Below are 21,671 nucleotides of genomic sequence, written 5' to 3'. Positions count from 1 at the left end.
TTCCGCATCTAGTTTTATTCTTGTTTTGTTCTTGATGATTTGACATGACAAGATCCTGATTTATGATTTATTAAGTTTTATATCATATCTTAATTTATTATTCTATCAAGTGGCATCCGAGCCTCGTCATATCGAATCATTGGGAATTGATTAAGTTTCTTCATTTGAATATTGATTCATGAAATTTCATGGGTTTTATATTTCGGATATATATGTTGATATTTGAAGGTTTATATTAAAGTATTTTTAGATCTTGATTATCTTGAATTCATATTAAAATTTTAGGGTTTTGTTTTAATTTAAATTATTTTCGAATTGATGAATTTAATTACAGAGTTTGAAATATTTTACTTCAGCGAATGGTGATGTTAAATTCAAGATTTTATTTGAAATTCATTAGTTGTTGTCTTGCGTTTCGATTTCTATTTGCAAGTGTTTCAATTTCTATGAAAAAAAACCTATACGACATTTAGTTAATAAAAAATGGAAAAGAAGTTCACAGTATAGAAATTGATTCATATATATATGTTTCATATGTTTTGCCTATATATATAAATATATAATATATGCATGTTTTCATTGGTTTAATGTATGTTTTATGAAAATTATATATATATATATATATATATATATGATTATTTTTAATTTGATTGAAAGATGAAATTAAGAGAAATATTTTGAAACAAATAAATTTAAATTTTGGCTTTGGGTTTTAGTTAAGGATGTCTAATATTTTAAATAGATTAGTTGAAACAAAATGCCGCCAAAGTGACCTCTGCTATGTAGATTGATTTATTTAAAATATTAAAGATGATTATATGTTTTGGGATTCATGCTTTTATTGATTAACCTAAAGGTAAGTTAATATTTGATAGAATTTCAACGACATATGTGGTGATAAATGTGTGACAATTATAAGGTATTTTATGTGAGCAATAAGTTAGTCCAAAGATTAATTAATTGTTTGACATTATTTATTGTCAATGTTTGATTGCTACAACAAGAGTATCGGTTTCTTTAAATATTACTATCCAAAGACTTGATATTAATGTTGTTTTTGGTATCTTGATATGAGATAAGTCATTATCTTGAATTTATTGTTTACATATGAATATCGATGTGAGTCTGTTTTTATTTGTTCTATAATCAGTTAGTTCATCTTCTACTACCACAATATCTGCTAATATAAATTCTATACCCATGCTTAATGGGACTAATTTTAAGGAATGGAAAAGACACTTACTTATAGTGCTTGGCTGTTTGGACATAGACCTTGCACTAAGGGAAGAACAACCTGCACCTCTCACTGCGGAAAGCACCCTTGATGTTAAGAGGGATTTTGAGAGGTGGAATCGTTCAAACCGCATGAGTCTAATGATCATAAAACACAGCATTCCAGAAGCCTTTAGGGGCACAGAATTTGAAGAGATTACTCAAGCCAAGGGTTTCCTTGATGAAATTGAGAAACGTTTTACTAAAAATGATAAGGTTGAGATGACATCACTTCTGACTTCTTTGATGTCTATGAAGTATAAAGGTCAAGGAAACGTAAGGGAGTACATTATGGAGATGTTCCATACTACTTCAAGACTTAAGGCACTTAAGATCAAACTTTCTGAGGAATTGCTTGTTCTTATGGTTTTGGTATCGCTTCCTGCACAGTTTAATCAATTTAAAATTAGTTATAACTGTCAAAAGGAGAAATGAACTCTAAATGAGCTCATCTCTCATTTTGTGCAAAAGGAAGAAAGGTTGAAGCGTGATAAGTCTGAAAGTGTTCATTTGGCCAATGCTCCTAAACGCAAGGGCAAGGAAAGAAAATATCAGAATAAAGCTGCTAAGGGTCCAACTCAAAAGAAACAACAACAAGCTATAGAAAGTTGTATCTTCTGTAACAAGTCTAGACACGTGAAGAAAGATTGTACCAAATATCATGCTTGGCATGCAAAGAAAGGTATAATTCTTAATTTGGTCTGTTCTGAGATTAATTTAGCTTCAATACCTAGAAACACTTGGTGGATAGATTCCAGTGTTGCTACTCACATAAGTGTTTCTATGCAGCGTGGCCTGAGTTACTGAAAGCCAAGTGATGGTGAAAGACACATCTTCGTGGCCGATGGAAAATCGGTAGAAGTGGAAGCAATTAGGCATTTTAGGTTGTTATTAGGAACTGGTTTTTATTTGGATTTAAAAAACACTTTTATTATAACGTCTTTTAGATGGAATTTAGTTTTGTTTCTTCATTGGACAAATTTGGATATTATTGTTCATTCAGATCTAATAAATTTAATTTGTCTTTAAATTCGAATGTTGTTGGAATTGGTTATTTAAATATTGATGACAACCTTTATTTGCTAGAAACAGTTGCATCCTATAATGAAACCTTGCATGTGGAATCACGTGGTATTAAACGCAAATTAAATAAGGAAACTTCAGCATCATTATGGCACAAGCGTTTAGGTCATATCTCAAAATTTAGAGTTGAACGCCTTGTGCCTGATGGTATTTTAGAGTTCTTTGACTTCACAGACTTTGATGTCTGTGTCGATTGCATTAAGGGAAAACAAACCAAAACCAAGAGATTGGGTGCCGACAGATCTTCGGACGTCTTAAAATTAATTCATACATATATTTGTGGGTCATTCCCTACAACATCCTGGAATGGTCAACAATATTTCATAACATTCATAGACGATTACTCACGTTGTGGGTACCTATATCTCATTCATGAGAAATCTGATTCTCTGGATGTGTTCAAAGCTTATAAAGCTGAATTTGAGAATCAACTCAACAAAAGGATTAGAAACGTCAGATCTATTCGTAGTGGTGAGTACTATAGTAGATATGATGGCTCAGGTGAACAATATCCAGGACCATTTGCGAAATTCCTAGAGGAATGCGGTGTTGTCCCACAATACACCATGCTAAGATCACCGAGTATGAATGGTGTAGCTGAAAGACGAAATAGAACTCTTAAGGATATGGTAAGGAGCATGATTGCTCATTCTACCTTACTTAAGTCCCTCTAGGGAGAAACATTAAAGACAACAGCTTACATTCTGAATAGAGTACCCAATAAAGCAGTTACAAAAACACCTTATGAGCTTTGGACAGGTCAAAAGCCTAGTCTAAAGCACTTTCACATTTGGGGTTGTCCAGCTGAAACAAGGCCTTATATGCCACATGAAAAGAAATTGAACTCCAAAACAGTGAGCAGCTACTTTATTGGTTATTTTAAGTGATCTAGGGGCTATAAGTTTTATGATCCCATAATGAGGAATATTGTTTAGACGGGAACTGTAACATTTTGAAGATGTTGAGTTTGAGGGGAGAAATAAGGTTAGAGACATTGCTTTTGAGGAGGAATTAGATTCTAACTCAGCTCTTACTATCACTTTTGATGATGTTTAGGTTCTTATACCTATCATTGATAAAGAAGTGAATCCAAAACCCTAACAGGACAATGTTGAACAACTCCACATTCAAGATGAGGTAATTGTTCCAGAAGAACAAACTCAACAACCTCAAGAACAAGTGTCATTAAAGAGGTCTACAAGAGAAATGAGAAATGCTATTCCAAATGATTATGTTGTATTTCTCCAAGAACATGAGAATGATAATGTGATGATGGAAGATGATCCAATCAACTTTCATCAGGCCATGAAAAGTTCTAATTTTCAAAAGTGGATTTATGACATGAAAGATGAGTATAAGTCTATGCAAGACAATAAAGTTTGGGAACTTGTCCCATTACCTGAAGGTGCAAAACCAATTGGTTGTAAATGAATATTTAAAACCAAGAAGGATGCAAATGTTAATGTGGAGAGGTATAAGGCAAGTCTTGTCGCTAAAAGATATACTCAGAAAGAAGGCATTGGTTTTATCGAGACTTTTTCTCAAGTTTCATCGAAAGACTTTTTCAAGATAATCATAACGTTTGTTGCTCATTTTGATCTTGAGTTATATTAGATGGATGTTAAGACAGCATTTCTTAATGGCGACATTGAAGAAACAATTTATATTGTGCAACCAGAAAACTTTAAGTCGGAAGACACAAAATATGGTTTGCAAATTGAGAAAATCCATCTATGGACTCAAACAAGCTTCCAGTCAATGGTACCACAAGTTTCATCAAGTAATTATTTCATTCAGTTTTGAGATGAAAATTTTTTATGATTGTGTATATCACAAATTCAATGGGAGTAAGTACATATTTCTGGTTCTATATGTAGATGACATTTTGCTTACTGCTAATGATATAGGCTTATTGCATGAAACCAAAAGGTTTTTATCTAAACATTTTGAGATGAAAGATCTTGGGGACACCTCTTTTGTTTTAGGAATTTAGATACATCGAGACTGATCTCGAGGTATTATTGGATTATTACAAAAAAGCTATATCATAAAGTACTCAAAAGGTTTGGCATGCAAAGTTGTAGACCAGGTGACACCTCTGTCACTAAAGGAGACAAATTTAGTCTTACTAAATACCCTAAAAGTAACCTTGAAAATCAGGAAATGCAAAAGACTCCCTATGCATCGGCTGTTGGGAGTTTAATGTATGTTCAAGTATGTACGCATTCAGATATTACGTACATTGTTGGGATGTTAGGCAGATATTTAAGCAAGCCTGGTATAGACCATTGGATAGTAGCCAAAAGGGTTATGAGATATCTTTAGAGAACAAAGATTACATACTTACTTATAAGAGATCAAATCTTTTGGAGGTCGTAGAGTATTTTGATTCAGATTTCGCTAGGTGCCAAGATAGCAAGAAGTCTACATCAGGCTATATTTACCTGTGAGTTGGAGGAGCTATATCTTGGAAAAGTGTCAAACAGACACTTGTAGCTTCGTCCACTATGATAGTAGAGTTTGTAGCATGCTATGAGGCATCATACCATGGAATATGGTTGTGGAACTTTATCACAGAACTGCGCATTTTGGAGAATGTAGAAATACCACTGAAATTATTTTGTGACAATAAGCCAACAATGTTGTATTTCAATAACAATAGAAGTTCATCTAAGTCAAAGCATATTGACATAAAGTTCCTAGTTGTGAAAGAAAGAGTGCAAAATGGTCAAATATCCATAGAGCACATTTGGACGAACTCCATGATAGTGGATCCGCTCACAAAAGGTTTACCACCCAAGGTCTTTCATAAGCACACTGCTCACATGGGTGTTACATTGTTTGAGGATATCATGATTTAGTGGGAGTTTATATTTTGTTTGTTTTATGTTTGTTTTCAAACATTTATGTATTTGGTTATTTTCTGATCAGAAATGAAGTATTCAGTTTATTCACTCTGTTTATTATTTTGATACTGACCTCACTTAAGTTTAAAGAGGACCAGTTGGAAATAGACATATTTAGATCATATTGCATGTAATTTTCATGCTACACGTCCATTTGATCTATGTCATTTGTTTGTGTTAATATACGTGATCAGGGATGGATTTAGTTGCGATATATGTAACGAAAGTCGCATTGGTTCTATGTTAGCATAATTAGTGGATAACATTATTCGGAATACCTTTTGGATATGATAGTAAAATTGAGCTCATAAGGTTATATAATGACATGTAATTATAAATTAATTAGTATATATATGTGTGTGGTCCAAGTGGGAGATTGTTGGAAAATATGGGGATCACATATATAATAAGGGTAATTACATGTTATTATTTACTATCATGATATGTTAGCCCAAATTAAAAGTGATCTAATTTGGTTAAAGTTTTATTGGACTTTAATTATTAAATAAAGTATGGGTCAAATATGTGTAGATACTCTAGTAATTGAGTTCTAATCAAATTCTAATTAATGATGGGCTAATTAGAAATTAGAGATAATATGTCAAGGTTATAAATATTAGGGTTATGGTCCTCAAATAACACACAAGATATCTTTTCTAATATCCCATCCTTAGGAAAGAGAGAACAAATATTCTTTGAATTTCTTGTGTGCTAATTTGGAAGATCAAATCCCCAAGATCCGTAGATATCAAGGAATTCATGGATTCAGGTACGCTTCCGTATCTAGTTTTATTCTTGTTTTGTTCTTGATGATTTAACATGACAAGGTCCTGATTTATGATTTATTAAGTTTTATATCATATCTTAATTTATTATTCTAACAATAATATCATATTTCCTTATTTAACTTTTTCTACATGATTTTCACTCAGCAACATAATTTTTTTTAAAAAATATCCTAACGTTTTAAATTTTGTCATGTCTTTCCCACTCTTTTACCAAATTTAAATTAATTTAAGAAATTATAATAATTATTTTAACTCTTTTAATTGTTTCCTAAAATATAAGTATCTCACTTAGGTATACCATATTTATTAAGATATTGTATATGTAACAAATTAACCCCTTAATTCGGGTTGTGGATAATTCTTTTATATAAGAAAATTAATGATTTTACATAATAAAAATAATACTTTAGGTCAATTTTAAAGGTAATAAAATAAAAGTATAATATATATATATATATATATATATATAACAAAAAATCACTATCCATTGTCCTCCTTTTTCCTTTCTACTTATGCATTCTTTTACAGTAAAAAAAAAAAAAAGTTAGATCACTGGTATTTTAAGCTATTTGTTCTCCTAATTTTTCCATTTATTTAGTTAGTCATATATATTATTTCTCAATTATATATATCTTTTTAAAAGTACCAAAGAAGAAAATGAGCAACATCCTAAATGTCCTTTCCTATCTTTCTTTCCTTTCTTCTTTTATCAAATATGGATGGTGAAATTTTCCGATTAAATTAGTCAAAATAGCGTTTTTAAAAATATTTAAGTGAATAGGCTGATTTCTGGCATATTTCTCAGAATAGGTATTTTAATACTATTGAACACTTGTTCAATGATTAGATTTGTAATTTGTAATTATTTTATTTAAATATATAAAAGTATTAAAAGACAAAAGTGTAACCATAGTAATATTAATTATAATTTAGAAAAAGAAATTCTATAATTTTATAAATAAGTTGGTGACTCATTAAAAGTGATATCTACTTAATAAAGTGTTTAAATACAAATATACAACTAATTAATTCATCAAGCTTGTTGTGCTTAAGATTAGGCTTTGTGAATTCATCACATTCTTGTTTGTCTCAATCTCTTTTAACTATGATATTATCTGGTACAAACTCCTCTATATCTCTACCTCTTGATATAGATTATCAATAATATTTATCAGTTCCTATTTCCTATATTTTGCTGGATGATGAATCTGTAAAAAACTTACATAAATCAACACCAACTGTTTACTGCCATTAATTACTGCCAAGGATTTTTAACAAATCAACACCAACTGTTTAGTATTATTTTCTAAACTACTTTAATAATATTATGTTTCTATGGTTGAGAATATTTATGACCATAAACAATCACTTATAATTTAGGCTATATTTTTCAGATTCACTAATGACAGGTACAAATTTTGAAGCTATATTCCTACCCTAATGCCGATAAGAATTTTGGAGTCATTTTGTAAAATATATTTTAAACTAGATTACGTAATTTACGTTCCCATACGGATGGTTTATATGTATTAATCTTTTTTATATAATTTTGATTTTTTTAATTAATTAATGATTTTAAAAATATTTAATGATATTTGAAAGGTGTTCTAATTTTATAAAAAATTTATTTTAGCACTCTATTTTATTTTTATTTTTAGCCCTTAAACTTATATTTTTTATTAAATCGTCCCAAAATGGATGAAAAATTAATGTTTTTACTTTCTTGATCAAGATACAAGTAGATTGTCATGTGGATGACATTAAAGCATTTAATTAATTTTTAAAATTTAAAATTATTTTAAAATTAAAATCATTAAAATTATTATTAAAAATATAAAAATTATTTTAAATATTTTTAAAATTTTTAAAATTAATTAAATGTTGACATGTCATCCACACGAAAATCTGCGTGTATGTCATATCGATAAAGTTAACAAATGTTAATTTCTCCACCTATTTTGAGGTGATTTGACAAAAATGCAAGTTTAAAGGTTAAAAGAAACGAAAAATTAAATGAATGGTTAAAATAAATTTAAAATTGAAGGACAAAAAAATCATTATACTTATTTGAAAAAATATAAAAACTACTTTAATCCATGTTATTAAAATGTGACTTAAATTAATTAATAATTAGAAAAAAACGGAAGGACTAAATTTAGATTTTCCTTCGGTGATAGGTATTAAGTCAAGGCTAAATTACTCATATATGCTAATTTTTTTAATTGGTCAAATAGGCCAGTTTTTTTTTCAAAAATTAGGCAAATAGGACAACTTTAGAGAGAGTGCGAAAGTGCATGCTTTCATACACACTCCTCAACCACCGAATTTTTTAGAGTTTTTTTTCACAATTAGGGTTTAGTGATTTAGGGTTTTGAGAATGAAACCGTGAAAGTTTATAGGTAGATTTGAAGGGCTGGGGATGTGATAACGCGTCTTAGAACACATACATTTCATATGTCATGTCAAGATAAAACCATTACCCCAGAAACTCATCCTATAAAAGTTAGGTTTCGGGTTGACAATGCTTGATATGGTCACGGGTCGAAGTCTAAGTGGAGGTCTCAGTCAACGGCCGTTATGAGATCATGGATAGAAGTATAACGGGGGAGCTAGTTAACGATCGTTATGCAGGCACGAGCTTAAACTTTTTGGATACCCGCAAATGATGCCTTATATATAACATACATAAGATTAAGGTCATAATCATAAGGAAAAACTAAGGGTTTTTCAATGTAATCAACATAATTTTTTTCTCAATTTCCATGCAACCGGCATCTTTAACCTTTCTCCTTATCCAAAAGCTGACACCAAGGTAGACACAAGAGGGCTTTTAGGCGGAGAGCAAATGTTTCGACAAAAGTAGAGCTCAAACTCGAGTCGATGCGACGGTTGTAGTTATTAATGGGTTGCTTAATAACGATAACCTTTGTCACCCCGAAAAGAGCGTCACCTTTACTCCACTGAAATAGTCGCTGCCCACCTGAGAGTCCTCTTGCATCCACGGCGATGCCGACCTTCAGATAAGAAGAAAAGTTAAAGATACCGATTGCATGGAAATGGAGAAAAAAATTACGTCGATTATAACGGAAAGCCCTACAGTATTTCCCTATAATTATGTCCTCAAACTTTTGCATGGTATTTATAAGGCAACATCTCCGAGTATCCACAAAGTTTGAGCTCGTGCTTGCATAATGGTCGTCAACTAGCTCCCCTATTATACTCCTATCTATGACCTCATAACGGCCATCGACTGAGACCTCTACGTAAACTTCCACTCGTGACCGCATAAAGTTCAATCACCCCTGAACCTAACTTCCACGGGATAAGTTTTTGAGGTAATTGTCCCATCTCGGTAGGATATATGAAATGTGTGTGTCTCGGAGCGATATCGAATCACTAAAGACTCAAGAATACCTCAAACAGGAAATTTTATTATCAATGAAATTTTTTAACAATAAAGCGAGGAAAAAATCGAGAGAGAGAAATATTGTAAACTTGAGGGATGATGGTGGGAGAGATGATGGGTTCAAGGATGATAGAGTACGGAGGCAGAGCCTTCGTTTTATAGGCGCGAGGGCAGGGTGAGATTGGGAAGAAAAAAAACCTCGTGGTTGAAAAAGTGTTATAGAAGAGGCGTTTCCATCGAATATTTGAAAGAGGAGCCTCAAATCTTACCCAGGATTCCCGATATCAAGATACTTTTATCAGGATTTTTGTGGTGGTGGAAAGAAAGGTCGCCTATCTGGATAAGCTTTCTGTCCATTACCACTCAAACATTGCCAAAGTGCCATGCCCCCAAGAATCACGGATACATTTTCAAGCACGTTTTGAAGCACATTGAATACCCTTTAAAGCACACGTCTACTGAATTTGATTATGCTGAAACATGTTTTCGAGCATATAAGAACATTTCATTATTATTATTCGATGAAATCGCGTCTTCTAAAATGTGTTTTGAAGCACACCTTCCCTCTCTCCTTGTTCTTTTATTTCTATTAAACTACCAAAGTATTCAATACTTAAACATGCATCAACTTCGTTCTTTTTTGAAATGTTGCAATGCGAGTGTCGTTTGCATTCTTTGGATAACCATCTAAAATTTTTTTTCTAAATATCTAATTCGTTTTAAATTAAAATGAGTCAACAAGTGAAATCCGTAATTTATTACAATGGCCAAATTTGCAATACGAACTTCGAGGTTGTATTTACAAGAGCCCAGTCCGTGGAATTGGCTTTCAACCATATCATTCAATTGTGTAAGCTACAAACTCAAATCAGAAGGAAAGTTGGGGGTTCAAGTCGAGGAAGAATTTTTAGCTTACAATGTAGATATATGGCATCGGTAGACCCCTTTAAGTATGAGCTATTTAATGTGAAAGGTGAGCTCAAGCTGGAAATGGTCATATCATCACATTGCTCAACTGGAAATGCTATAATGGAGTTATATGTCGAGTTTGCCAAGGTTGATGGAGCTGGTCCATCTTCGACCACTATTGCGACTAATGTGGGAACCGAAGTAGAAACAGAAAGTCCTACTACACGGTTGTGCAATGGGTTCACTAGCTTGTAACAAAGCTCTTATTATGATGTCCACGAAGCATCAATGTGAAGACATTTTTTAATTTTAGGCATTGATTTCAACTTCGACAACCATTATCAGTTGGGGTATGAGCATAACTTGAACATCAACATCCGGGCACGACATTCAATCAGTGTGTTCGATTTCAACTTTGGGGTGGAAACACTTATACCAGGGGCCCATCAACCTACACCGGTTGACAATCCAATGTAGATATTGATGACTGTAACATGGGGTATAAAAGAACTGATGACTTATTCCCTATGATCGGGTCCGGCAATGGTACATCAAACCCTTTGGTTGAAGATGACAATGAAGATGCAACTGAGGAAGAAGATGTAGGCGCATACAAAGGGGAAACAGATGTTGTTAACAGATTAGAATCAAACCCCGATCCAATTCAGCAGTTTGAGCCGGATAGTTCAGAAATAACACTTTTTTCTTAACCACAACAGGTTCCAACTGAGCCAAAACCTTGCAGTTTTAACGATGACGGTTCAAACAATGCTCTAGATCCAGATAAGAAATTCAAGGTATATGAACCTCCACCTCACATGACTAACATCAACCTCCTTGCCGAGGGTAGTTTAGAGTTATGGTAGCTTTTGTACAGAACACTTGGTCATGCAAGTTCGTTGTCAAATGTCCGGGTATTGGAAGTTTTGCATGGAGTATCCCAAAAAGATGCTTTTCTTGTTGCACTAAAGTGGTATAGCTTCAACAATGGCATGAACTATCATGTCACGAGATCTTATTTGGAGAAATTCGAGGGAAAATGCATAATGCGTAATGAGAGGTGCAAATGGAAAATCATGGCATCTTTTTGGAAGAAGACAGGCTTGTGGACAATAAAGAAGTATACCAGTTCACATACTTTTGTTCCAGCAGGTATGTGATGTGATCACACGATATCTAACATAATGTGACCTAAACGGGATCTAACAACTATCGGATATCTTCGAGCTGCTCTGGTAATCCCACATAACTTAGCTCATGTTTCCACCTACTCAAACAATATGTTAATTCAAACATATAATAAATAAACAACATTTACTATGGTAACTATATATTATTATCAAATGAATTTTACTTTGTCACCAATGGGAATGTACACTTGGAGACGTAAAAATGGTAGTTGCCACCACGCACATGACTGTAGCAGGAGCAAGCAACCACTGATTGACATCTTATCTGGTTCTGTTGCCCAACACAACTCTCTGTACAACATAGCCAACACGAATGATCCCTAACTTAGTCATCCACATTCTTTGAAGTCAACTAGGTATAGGTGTACCAAATTTTGAGAGTTATCGACACTAGAATACCCCCGATTAATCTCAAGATGAATACTCATGCGAATTGTTTTTTTTCAACGTCAGTCGCGTCTTTAAGAAGGTCCTTGAAATTATCTTCCAACCATTTCATATCTATTTGGTCACCTTGAAACTTCCTCAAAACCTTCCCTAAAAATGCCTTGCAAAGGTCCTCTTTACCGAGAACGGCCACTAACCCCATAACGACTGACCTATCCACTGGTAAACCGAGTTGTAAAACTACATCATCGAGCGTGATTGTACACTCACCGCATAGAAAATGGAATGTGTATGTCTCAGGTCTCCATCTTTCCACCAACGCGCTGATAAGTGTATAATCCAATTTGCAATCCCCTAGCATACGAGACACATATAAGAATCCCGCATCTTGCAAATAACCACGAATTTTAGTATCTGGGCTCTTTGACAAATTATGTATGAACCATTCCAAAACACGATCATCCGCTTATTTATATCAACGGAATAAAATATTTTAAAAAATAAAAAACTTTAAAATTAACTTAATTGAAAATAATGAAATTTAAAATTTTCCCTTACCATTACAGATTGAGTGACAGAAATGTGTTTATCGTCAAACGAATTAGAGAACTTGTCATTCGTAAAAATTTAATCAAAATGAATAATATATGAAATAATAAAATAAAACTATAACATTTTTAAACAAATCTTTTGAAAAATTACGAACAAAAATTGAGAGAATTGAGAGTTTAAAGAGAATGGAGAGAGTTAGATTTGAGTGAAAAGAATGAAAAATTACCTCGTATTTATAGGGAAAAAAGATAATTGTTGCCCCTTAAAAAATCTTATCGTTAGTCTTGTTTACATTTTGGTTGTTGGGAAATGACTTTTGGAGGAAAACATGATCGGCAAGACGCGTTTTCACACACACTCTCCAAAAATAGTTTATTTTCCTAAATTTAAAAAAAAAAACTTATTTAATCAATTAAAAAAATCAACATATAAGGATAATTTAGCGTAGAGCGAATTTTGGGTTTCCATAATTTCATTAGGAGGGAGCTTTCGGAAATGAGAACTTGTTGTCCACTTTTATTCATATATATTCTCCTTTCATCTACAAGTTTACGAACCATCAGCAAAAATTATATTATTTACAAATAGCTAAATTATGTAAATAGTAATTTGATTATTAATTTTTATTAAATTAAATTAATTTTAAAAATTATAAAATAATCATTCGACTTATTAATTTATTTAATTTAAATTTAAATTATTAAAATATTAACGGTCGACTGACGTGGCAGTTAAGTTGATGATATGTATTTTTTAACCATTAATTTTTTCCTTATAATTTTAATGTAATTTTATAATTAAATAATATATATATTAAATCTAAATCTGAAAACTATGACGTTTGGTCTGGTTAAGTAAAACAAATTTTGAAGTTTAACAGAGGTAGACCGACTGCAAAACTGTCTGTCAATTCAAAGGGAAGGGTTCGCAAGTTAGGGGGTTGGGAAATTTTTGATGAATTTTTAACAATAATTGAGTAAAAGTACCTCAAACCTTGTTGGATCAAATCATAGGTTATCACTACCACTTTTCAGTTTAAAACATTTACAAAGAGAAGAGCTTCAATGGAGGAGTTCTTTCAATTTCATTCAAGCTCAACTAGTCCAGACTTCTTGCCTGAATCATTGTTTCGTTCGCCTTCGGCGGAGACATTGTCAAGTCGCTGAGATGAGCTTCTTCTCAACTTCAATGGCTTCGAAGAAATGGTTTGGGAGGATATGGCGGAGGCCTTGGATCAGTCCAAGAACTCCATTAATGGCGTAAAGGAAGAAGATGTTATATCGGATATTGCCAAACTGGAAGAGTTTCCCAAGGAAGAGAAAGCTTAAAGAGGTGTAAGGAAGCGACTATGGGGAAAATACAGCGCTGAGATTAGAGATTCAACGAGAAATTGGGTTTGGGTTTGGGTTTGGGTTTGGCTTGGAACATTCGACAGTGCCGAAGCGGCCGCTTTAGCTAACGACCAAGCGGCGTTTTCAACGAGAGGAACATCGGCGATGCTCAATTTCCCGGTGGAAGGAGTCAGGGAATCGCTTCGGAGCATTAAAATCCGATGCGACGAAGGGTGCTCACCGGTGTTGGCGCTGAAGTGGAGACGCTGCTTAAGGAAAAGATCGAGGAAAAATAAGGATTTTTTAATCTAATCAAATTTGTTTTACTTACTCAGACCAAAACGGCGTAGTTTTTAGATTTGGGTTTAAAAATAATCTTTTAGTGAAATGGAAAATTATGTGAAAAAGATGAATGGTTAACAAATAAGTTAAGTGCAACGTCTTAACCATTTTGAAATTAAAAAATAAATTAATAAATCAAATGCTTTTTTATAATTTTTAAAGTTAAATAATGGAATTAGTTTAGTCTTACACACTTCGATGAGGGATAATTTTGTATATTGGAAATTATATTAGTTTCATGTTTTCGGCGTCAGAAATTATATCAAGAAATCATTTTAATGATAGTGAGAATTCTTTTCTACTCGCTATAATTTTTCAATTTTTAAGCTAACACATTTTTAACTTTTCTTTAATTTGGTACTTAAACTTGACACTTTTTCCTAATTTGACAATTTTTCCTTAAGTTGGTACTTAAATTTTTGGGGGTCTAATTTGGTACTTGAACTTGACTCTTTTCCTAATTTGGTACCTAATTTTTTTGTTCAATTTGGTATTTGTCAAACGTTTTACAATTTACTCTAATATACTAACAATGTTATTTTTTATGAAGTAGCAAAATAATCAATGTTCATAAAAAATCATCAATGCATGACGAACATGTGATGATGATATGATATTTTTTTGCAATTTATATCTTCAATTACTTTTAGTTTTATTTATTTATTTAATTGTTTTATTAATAATAATAAATTTATTTTAATTTGGGGTTTTAAAAGTTCTTTTTCTTATTTAATATTAATTAGTTAAGCATATCTCAATACTTTTTTTTAAAATGGATTTCCTCTAACATTGACAATATTTTTGTAGCATAAAAAAATTAACACCGTTAGTGTTTTGCATAATTTGTATAACATTTAATAAATTTAGGTACCAAATTAAACCTAAATAAAGTTTAGGTAATAAATTAAGAAAAATTGTCAAGTTTAGGCACAAAAAGACTAGTCCATTCATTTTTCCACCAATTCAATTTAATACCACATCTTTTGAATATTACAATTTTCCCTTTTACTTTTCTCCATTTTACAATTTAGTTTATACCCGTGTAGAGACTTAATTTTGTCCGGGATCTATAATTTTGATTGGGTTTTGAACTCATTAAGGGCTAAGAGATTTTTCTAAGAATCCTTTTGATTTTAAGGTTAAATTAATACTAATTTAATTTTGAAAATGAAATAAGGACAGAACTGGAATCCCTTCACAAATTTTAAAGATTTTAAATTAAAATTTAGAAATTGAATTAAGGGTCTATTTGTTTGCCAGTAAAATGTTTTCTGGAAAATGATTTTTGGAAAATGATTTATTTTTCTGGAAAATGATTTACTGAAAATATTTTCTGGTGTTTGGATGAATCTATGTAAAATATTTTCTGTTGTTTGGCAGATTTCCGAAAATATTTTCCGAAATTTTTTACATATATTAATAAATTTATATACATATTAATAAATTTTTATATTTTAAATTGTTTTACATATATTGCAATGATTTATTTATAAATAAATAAATCAAATTAAATATATAATATTACTCAATTATTAAGCTACAATATTAACTCATCATAAATTAAAAACAACCAAAGTCAAATAAATTATTTGTAATTGTGTTAAAAAATAAAAAACAAGGATTGAATAATTATAAATTAGCTTCCAAACCACAATTAATACTAGAAATTAATAATATTATCAAATACATAATTAGTAGTACACCACATAATAACAACATTGTTCAAGTGCATAACTAATATTACACCACATAAAAATATCAATATCTTCAACCTTGAGAAAATTTTTGAAGTCAAATTTTTTTATGCTTCTTACTTTTAACTAAAAAACCTTCGGCCTCTGATTCATGACTCACTAGATAATCAAACACAGAACACAAGAAGTCATCATCAAATCCTTCTTCCTCCATCGACATCACTTGTTCGTAAAGTTGTGGTGTCTTATCCGCAGTAAATTGTTCCAAAGCATTAACAATTTTGCCAAGTTGTTCACCCACAGATTTAATTTGTTCATCAACGACGCTTTCTTGAACATTTTTTCTTTTACGTTTGGATGTGCTAGATGAAGATACATTTGTTCTTACCTATCAGCCTCTTCATTGCCGTAGTCTGCATGCATTGAATCTTGGTTACCATCATCCAAATCTATGTCAGCAAATGTTCTGGCAAAACTCCCTGTTGCCAAATCTTTGCCAACAACCAAAGCCATTTCATCATAATGATCTATACTTTTATTAAAAAATGGTTCATACTTCTTGTGTGCCTGTTGGATATTATACACAATTAGAATAACAAGTAAAAAACAATTGAAATATAGTTAACATATATATACATATATTACCATCATTGCTGCATCATATGTCGCTCTATCACATGTGATCATTTTCATGTTATCATCCCATCCAAAACCACTTTCACCTCGAATTTTGCATACAATCTGCCACTGGTTTTTTACAATCCTCAAATGATTTTCCACATGCTTCGCATCGCATTAGACTTAGAATCTTTCAGAAATAGCTTCGACAACTCGATTAATAGAAACTGCTTTGAAAGTATTAGAAGGCTTATTTCCTTTCTGGGCCTCCTCTGCTAGAATTTCAAGAAAAACATGTTCCATCGGTTTTGTCCACCTGGATTGCTTGGAGGTCCCTTCTTTGTTTCCCTTACCCATTCTACATTAATAATTGTCATTGTCAATCATTTCAATATCTAACAAGCTTAAAACATAATCAATATCTAACAAATTCAAGACATAATAATTTCAAAATCCAACAAACTAAAATTTCAATATCATTATCCAACCAACATTAACAAAAAAAAATTAATACTAAAACATACATAACATAGAAACAATAACCCTAAGCCCTAAACCTACCTAATATTTCTAGCCATATAATCAGTCCACATAGTTTGTGCAATTTCGTATCTCTTAGCAGACCATTCTCTTGCTTCTTCTCTTTCTTCTCGCTCCGTAAGAGTTGGTATTATCAAATCAGACTCAGGCTCCTCGTATAATCCTTGAGTAAGTAAATCACTAGGATCAACTCCCATTATATGATTATGAATGATACAACAAGCCAAAACTATATCTACTTGAGTTTGAAAATTCCAAAATGGTTCAGCATTTAATACACGAAACCGTTTCTTCAAAATTCCAAAAACACGTTCAATAGTGATTCGTAATGATGAATGACGAAGATTAAAGAGTTCATTTGCATTTTCAGGCCCTTGAGCACTAAACTCTTTTAAATGATATCGGACACCACGATATGAGGTAATATATCAATTTCAGACGCCATATCCAGCATCAGCAAGATAATATTTACCTACAATTTTACAAAACATAATTAATACTAATAAATTATGAGCTTACTAGAACTGTTTGGTATTTAATGATAATTATTAACTTCCGGAATTCTTAATCCTCCTGGGCATGAAAGTGTAGCACTTAAAATACAAGAATCATGTGCACTACCTTCCCAACCAGCTAGAACATAGGAAAATTTCAAATCAAATGTAATGACAACCAATACATTTTGTGTCGTCCCCCTTTTACGACTACGAAATCTTCCTTGAATGCTAAGTGGAACGGATGCACGAATATGAGTTCCATCTAATGCTCCAATACAATCTTTAAAATAAGGATAAAACCTTGGATTGTTTCTGATTTCACTAGGAGTTAACTCATCGTGTAATCTAGTAACTAGTTTATACAATTTCAAAATAGCTCTCAATACAAACCTAAAGTAACGGTGAACTGTCTCAGTTGATCTATAATATCTAGATCCAATCACTCGAAACCTTACATTATGACCAATTATATGTAAAAATATAACTACTTGCTCCCTAATATTCACAGATTTAGATGATTGTAAGAAATTATGCCTACTAAGAATATCACACAAATTAAAAAAGGTGACCGGTCTCATCCTTATCACATCAATACAATGTTGGTCACCACTATATAAAATACTATTAATATAATTTTCTCTTTCATAATCTCGATTCACACGAGGGTGAGAACCAATTTCCTTCCTAATTTTTAATTTTTTAATCCAAAGAGCCCCAAAAGCTAAAACTGAAGCCACGACTCCGACAATTGCATTTTAATCTTGATAACGATCCATCTACTCAAAATAATGCCACACAAATATTTGATCACTACAAAAAACAATGCAAGATTTTCATAAGATCACATATATGACTAAAAATTACCATGACTAAAGTGCATACATACATATCAAGCTAATTATAATTGCATTAATAATTTTTTGAGAAATTAAGCTACTTTTTTTGTAATTTTAATAATTTTTTTGAGAAATTAAGCTACTTTCATTGTACCAATACTTCAATAAATATTAATATATACAATATTTTAGATTGATTTAAAATTTTACATGCATGACAAGTACAAGTATATTGATGAATTCAAAGGTTAGCTCATTAAAATATTAATCATATCGGTATTAGTTTTTAAATATATTATTTTAATTATTTTCTTGTATCACGTAATCAAAATAGTTTTTAATTAAAGATTGCATATTCTTGGGCATATATACTTAGCTATCAAAATGGAACCGATTATAAAGTATATTTTTTATTAAAAGTTAGATACATAAAACAAAGGTGGCGACAGATCTTTGTCAAGTATTTTTGCCTCCCTCACAAATAGAAAAAATAATTATTCTTTAATTTATAAAAATTTGAAAGCTATAAAAGTAGTACAATAATAAAATTATATTATGATGTTTGCAAAATTTTATAACTCAATTTTGGTCCCTCCATAAAAAAGGTATTTCTTTCTTCAGATTTCATAGTCTGAACTCAATGTGAACTCAAATGGAGGATACTTATGGATCATAGTAGTCGGTAAGAAAGCATTCCCATTTGAATTATTCCCTAATCGTTTCTCTTGTGTTCCTAGCATTTTTTACCATGGCACAAGGATACGAATAATTACCTTCAACTTCACTTTCCTTACTTCAATTATCATGTCTATTATATTTGGAACATATGTCCCAACTCCCAACAGTATACACATACATATACATGGCTCATATTATTACTGTAATAAAAAACTGAACAACATATGCATAATATGTATAATTAGAGCACTTGTTTTTCTTAGATTTTTCAAGACTATCTCCAAAAGTAAATCCATGCACTCTCTCAAGGCCTGAACACAGAGATTGGGAATAGTACAATTAATATGCATAATATATATAATTAAAGCACTTCACGTCAAACTCATGCAATGAGGAAACAAGGTAGTGATAGTTGCCCAAGAACATCAAATAAAAAAAATGTGGAAGCAAATAGAGGGAACTTGGTTGAATAACCTAGGAATGAAGCAAAAGTTTTAGCCAAATGAAGATGCGGAGGTCTACACTGTACATAATAGCAAACTAGCCTCACTCTGCTCTAGAAATATAAAGCATCGCTTGTAAGATAGAGCCATTACAGGGTGAAAGGCTCAAACTTTTAGTAAATAAAGGTGGATGTGGACTAAAAACAATAGAATCAGCAAGCAAACGAAATTTAAGATTAGAAAGAATATGAAAATGACTTCCCTTTAAAGATTTTTCACTACCTCGAATTTTTTTGGTCCATAAAGTTTTTATCCACTTTTTTTTTTGGTACATAAGATTAGGTTGTCGGCCATATACTTCAAATTGATCACTTCATTCCACAATAGTTTTGTTGTTAGACATGCTTCTACTTACTTGGGCTTGGGAATTTCAAGGTAAGATCTAAGGTTTTTTACTATATAAAACCTCTTAAGGGTGCATAGCATATAGCATGTTTTATCTTTGGACATTGGACTAGCATCACATGTACTAGCTATCCCGTGCCAATGGCCAGATATGCATGGGCTAATACTAGACTTTTACTAGTTCCATGCTCTCAATGCATCCTTGCTGATATTTTAATTTTTGTTTGAAGAGTTAGTCTTACTCTCTTCTAGAACACCTAAACGAGGTTGTGAAGAGAACCATTTGAGGGTGAAATGTTCAAACTTAGCAAAAAATGAAGGAAAAAGAACTATAAATAATAGAATCAACAATCAAACAGAGAGCTTCACATGCAAAAACTAAATGAGTAATAAAGTACTCACTTTCACTAATTTTGGTAATCAAACCTTCAACAGTTGTAACAACCCCACCGAGTGTGCCACTAGCTAGCTCCAAATCAAGTTCTGGGACTTTTACACTTGCAGTATCTGACTGATAAACTTACAAAACCACTTGTTAGATAACTTACCATAAGCATGGAAAAAAGAACAGGCAGAACATGTCATTTCAACCTATGAAATGTTCATTACATGTTTGAGGCAAAGGTGACGTCCAAAAAAATGGAACTTTACTAGTTCAAACATAGTATCATGCTCAAAGAAAAATCCATTTTTCAATAAAAACAAAACGAAGGGAAAAAAGTCAACTATTTCCCATGAAATTTCCTTCCTTCTGCAATCGAAGAACCGAATCTAGGAACTTCCAAAATCAATAATTTCTATCTAGTAAGAGGTAAAGATAAAGCAAAGCATCTAATTTGAAATAAAACAAAAATATAAAACATAAGCAGTGAGATCAAGTGAGGCTATAGAAAGAAAATAAAATTAAGTAAAATTATCATAAAATTTATATCTCTGTATCCAAAAGAATAGAACTTTATTCATTCAAACATAGTGTCATGCTTTAAAAAATCCCTATTTTGAATCAAAACAAAAGAAAAAGAAATTCGAATGATTTTCCCTGAAATTCCGGTTTCCTCCCCAACCAAACAATCAAACCAAGAACTTTCAAAATCGATAATTACTACCTAATAAGAGGTGATATAAAAACAAAGGGAGTAAAAATCAGTACCGAGTTGAGATAAACTTCACCAGGATTTTGAAGGAATCGATAATGAGAAAAAAAGAGAAACTTTCTGGCTCTTCTTTTCTCGACTGTGGCTGTTAATTTTTTAGGTTTTCTTCAAAATACACGGTCGACCGACAGAGAAGACGAGGAGGAGATTATGAGGTGATGCCAATGAACAGAGATTAGGAGGGGAGGTGGAGGCTTATGGACAGAGATGAGCAGTGTGCGATGAGAGTAAAGAGATGAGCTGTAGAAAATGTCTTACACCTTAGAAATCGGTAAGACGCTTTTCAGAAAGGCTGAAATGATTTACCCGTGTTTTGGAAAATGTTTTCCTATGGGAATTCATTTTCCAAAACATTTTCCAACAAAACAAACACGGTAAAATTTGGAAAATATTTATCGGAAAATATTTTCCCCTGTCAAACGGACCCTAAGTTAGAATTTTATATATTTTGGTTTCAATTTATTTGAGACAAATCTTAAATTAATTCTATTCTTTTTAAATTGCTTAAGGAGTGGATATTTGGAGATTCACATATAGGTTTTGTTTTCGTAAAAGAAAAAAATAGAAAAAAACTTTGTTTTTGTTGTAAACACATTAATAATGAACTTTATTAATGTAATGAGATAAAACTTTCTGATTC

The 21,671-nt window shown here is 31.8% G+C and overlaps 1 long non-coding RNA gene and 1 pseudogene across 2 annotated transcripts; one reads left to right on the top strand and one right to left on the bottom strand.

The window, feature by feature from the left end:
• The first annotated feature begins 13,386 nt into the window (after nucleotides 1-13,386).
• LOC128035897 (ethylene-response factor C3-like) lies at nucleotides 13,387-14,237 on the top strand (annotated as a pseudogene).
• Nucleotides 14,238-15,787: 1,550 nt separating this feature from the next.
• On the bottom strand, nucleotides 15,788-21,360 carry LOC105784195 (uncharacterized). Of its 2 annotated transcripts, XR_008192449.1 has the most exons (5): nucleotides 21,028-21,360; nucleotides 20,280-20,388; nucleotides 17,040-17,490; nucleotides 16,506-16,836; nucleotides 15,788-16,427 (listed from the first exon to the last, which is right to left on the bottom strand). It is a non-coding gene; the product is annotated as an uncharacterized LOC105784195 (long non-coding RNA). The 2 variants fall into 2 exon arrangements; XR_008192448.1 differs by lacking the exon at nucleotides 17,040-17,490 and having other exon boundaries at nucleotides 21,028-21,346.
• Between the last annotated feature and the right edge of the window lie 311 nt (nucleotides 21,361-21,671).

The sequence above is a fragment of the Gossypium raimondii genome, chromosome 13 (assembly GCF_025698545.1).
Source record: "Gossypium raimondii isolate GPD5lz chromosome 13, ASM2569854v1, whole genome shotgun sequence".
Lineage (NCBI taxonomy): Eukaryota > Viridiplantae > Streptophyta > Magnoliopsida > Malvales > Malvaceae > Gossypium > Gossypium raimondii.
Note: the sequence above shows the minus strand (reverse complement) of the source record. Positions and strands in the feature narration are given on the sequence as shown.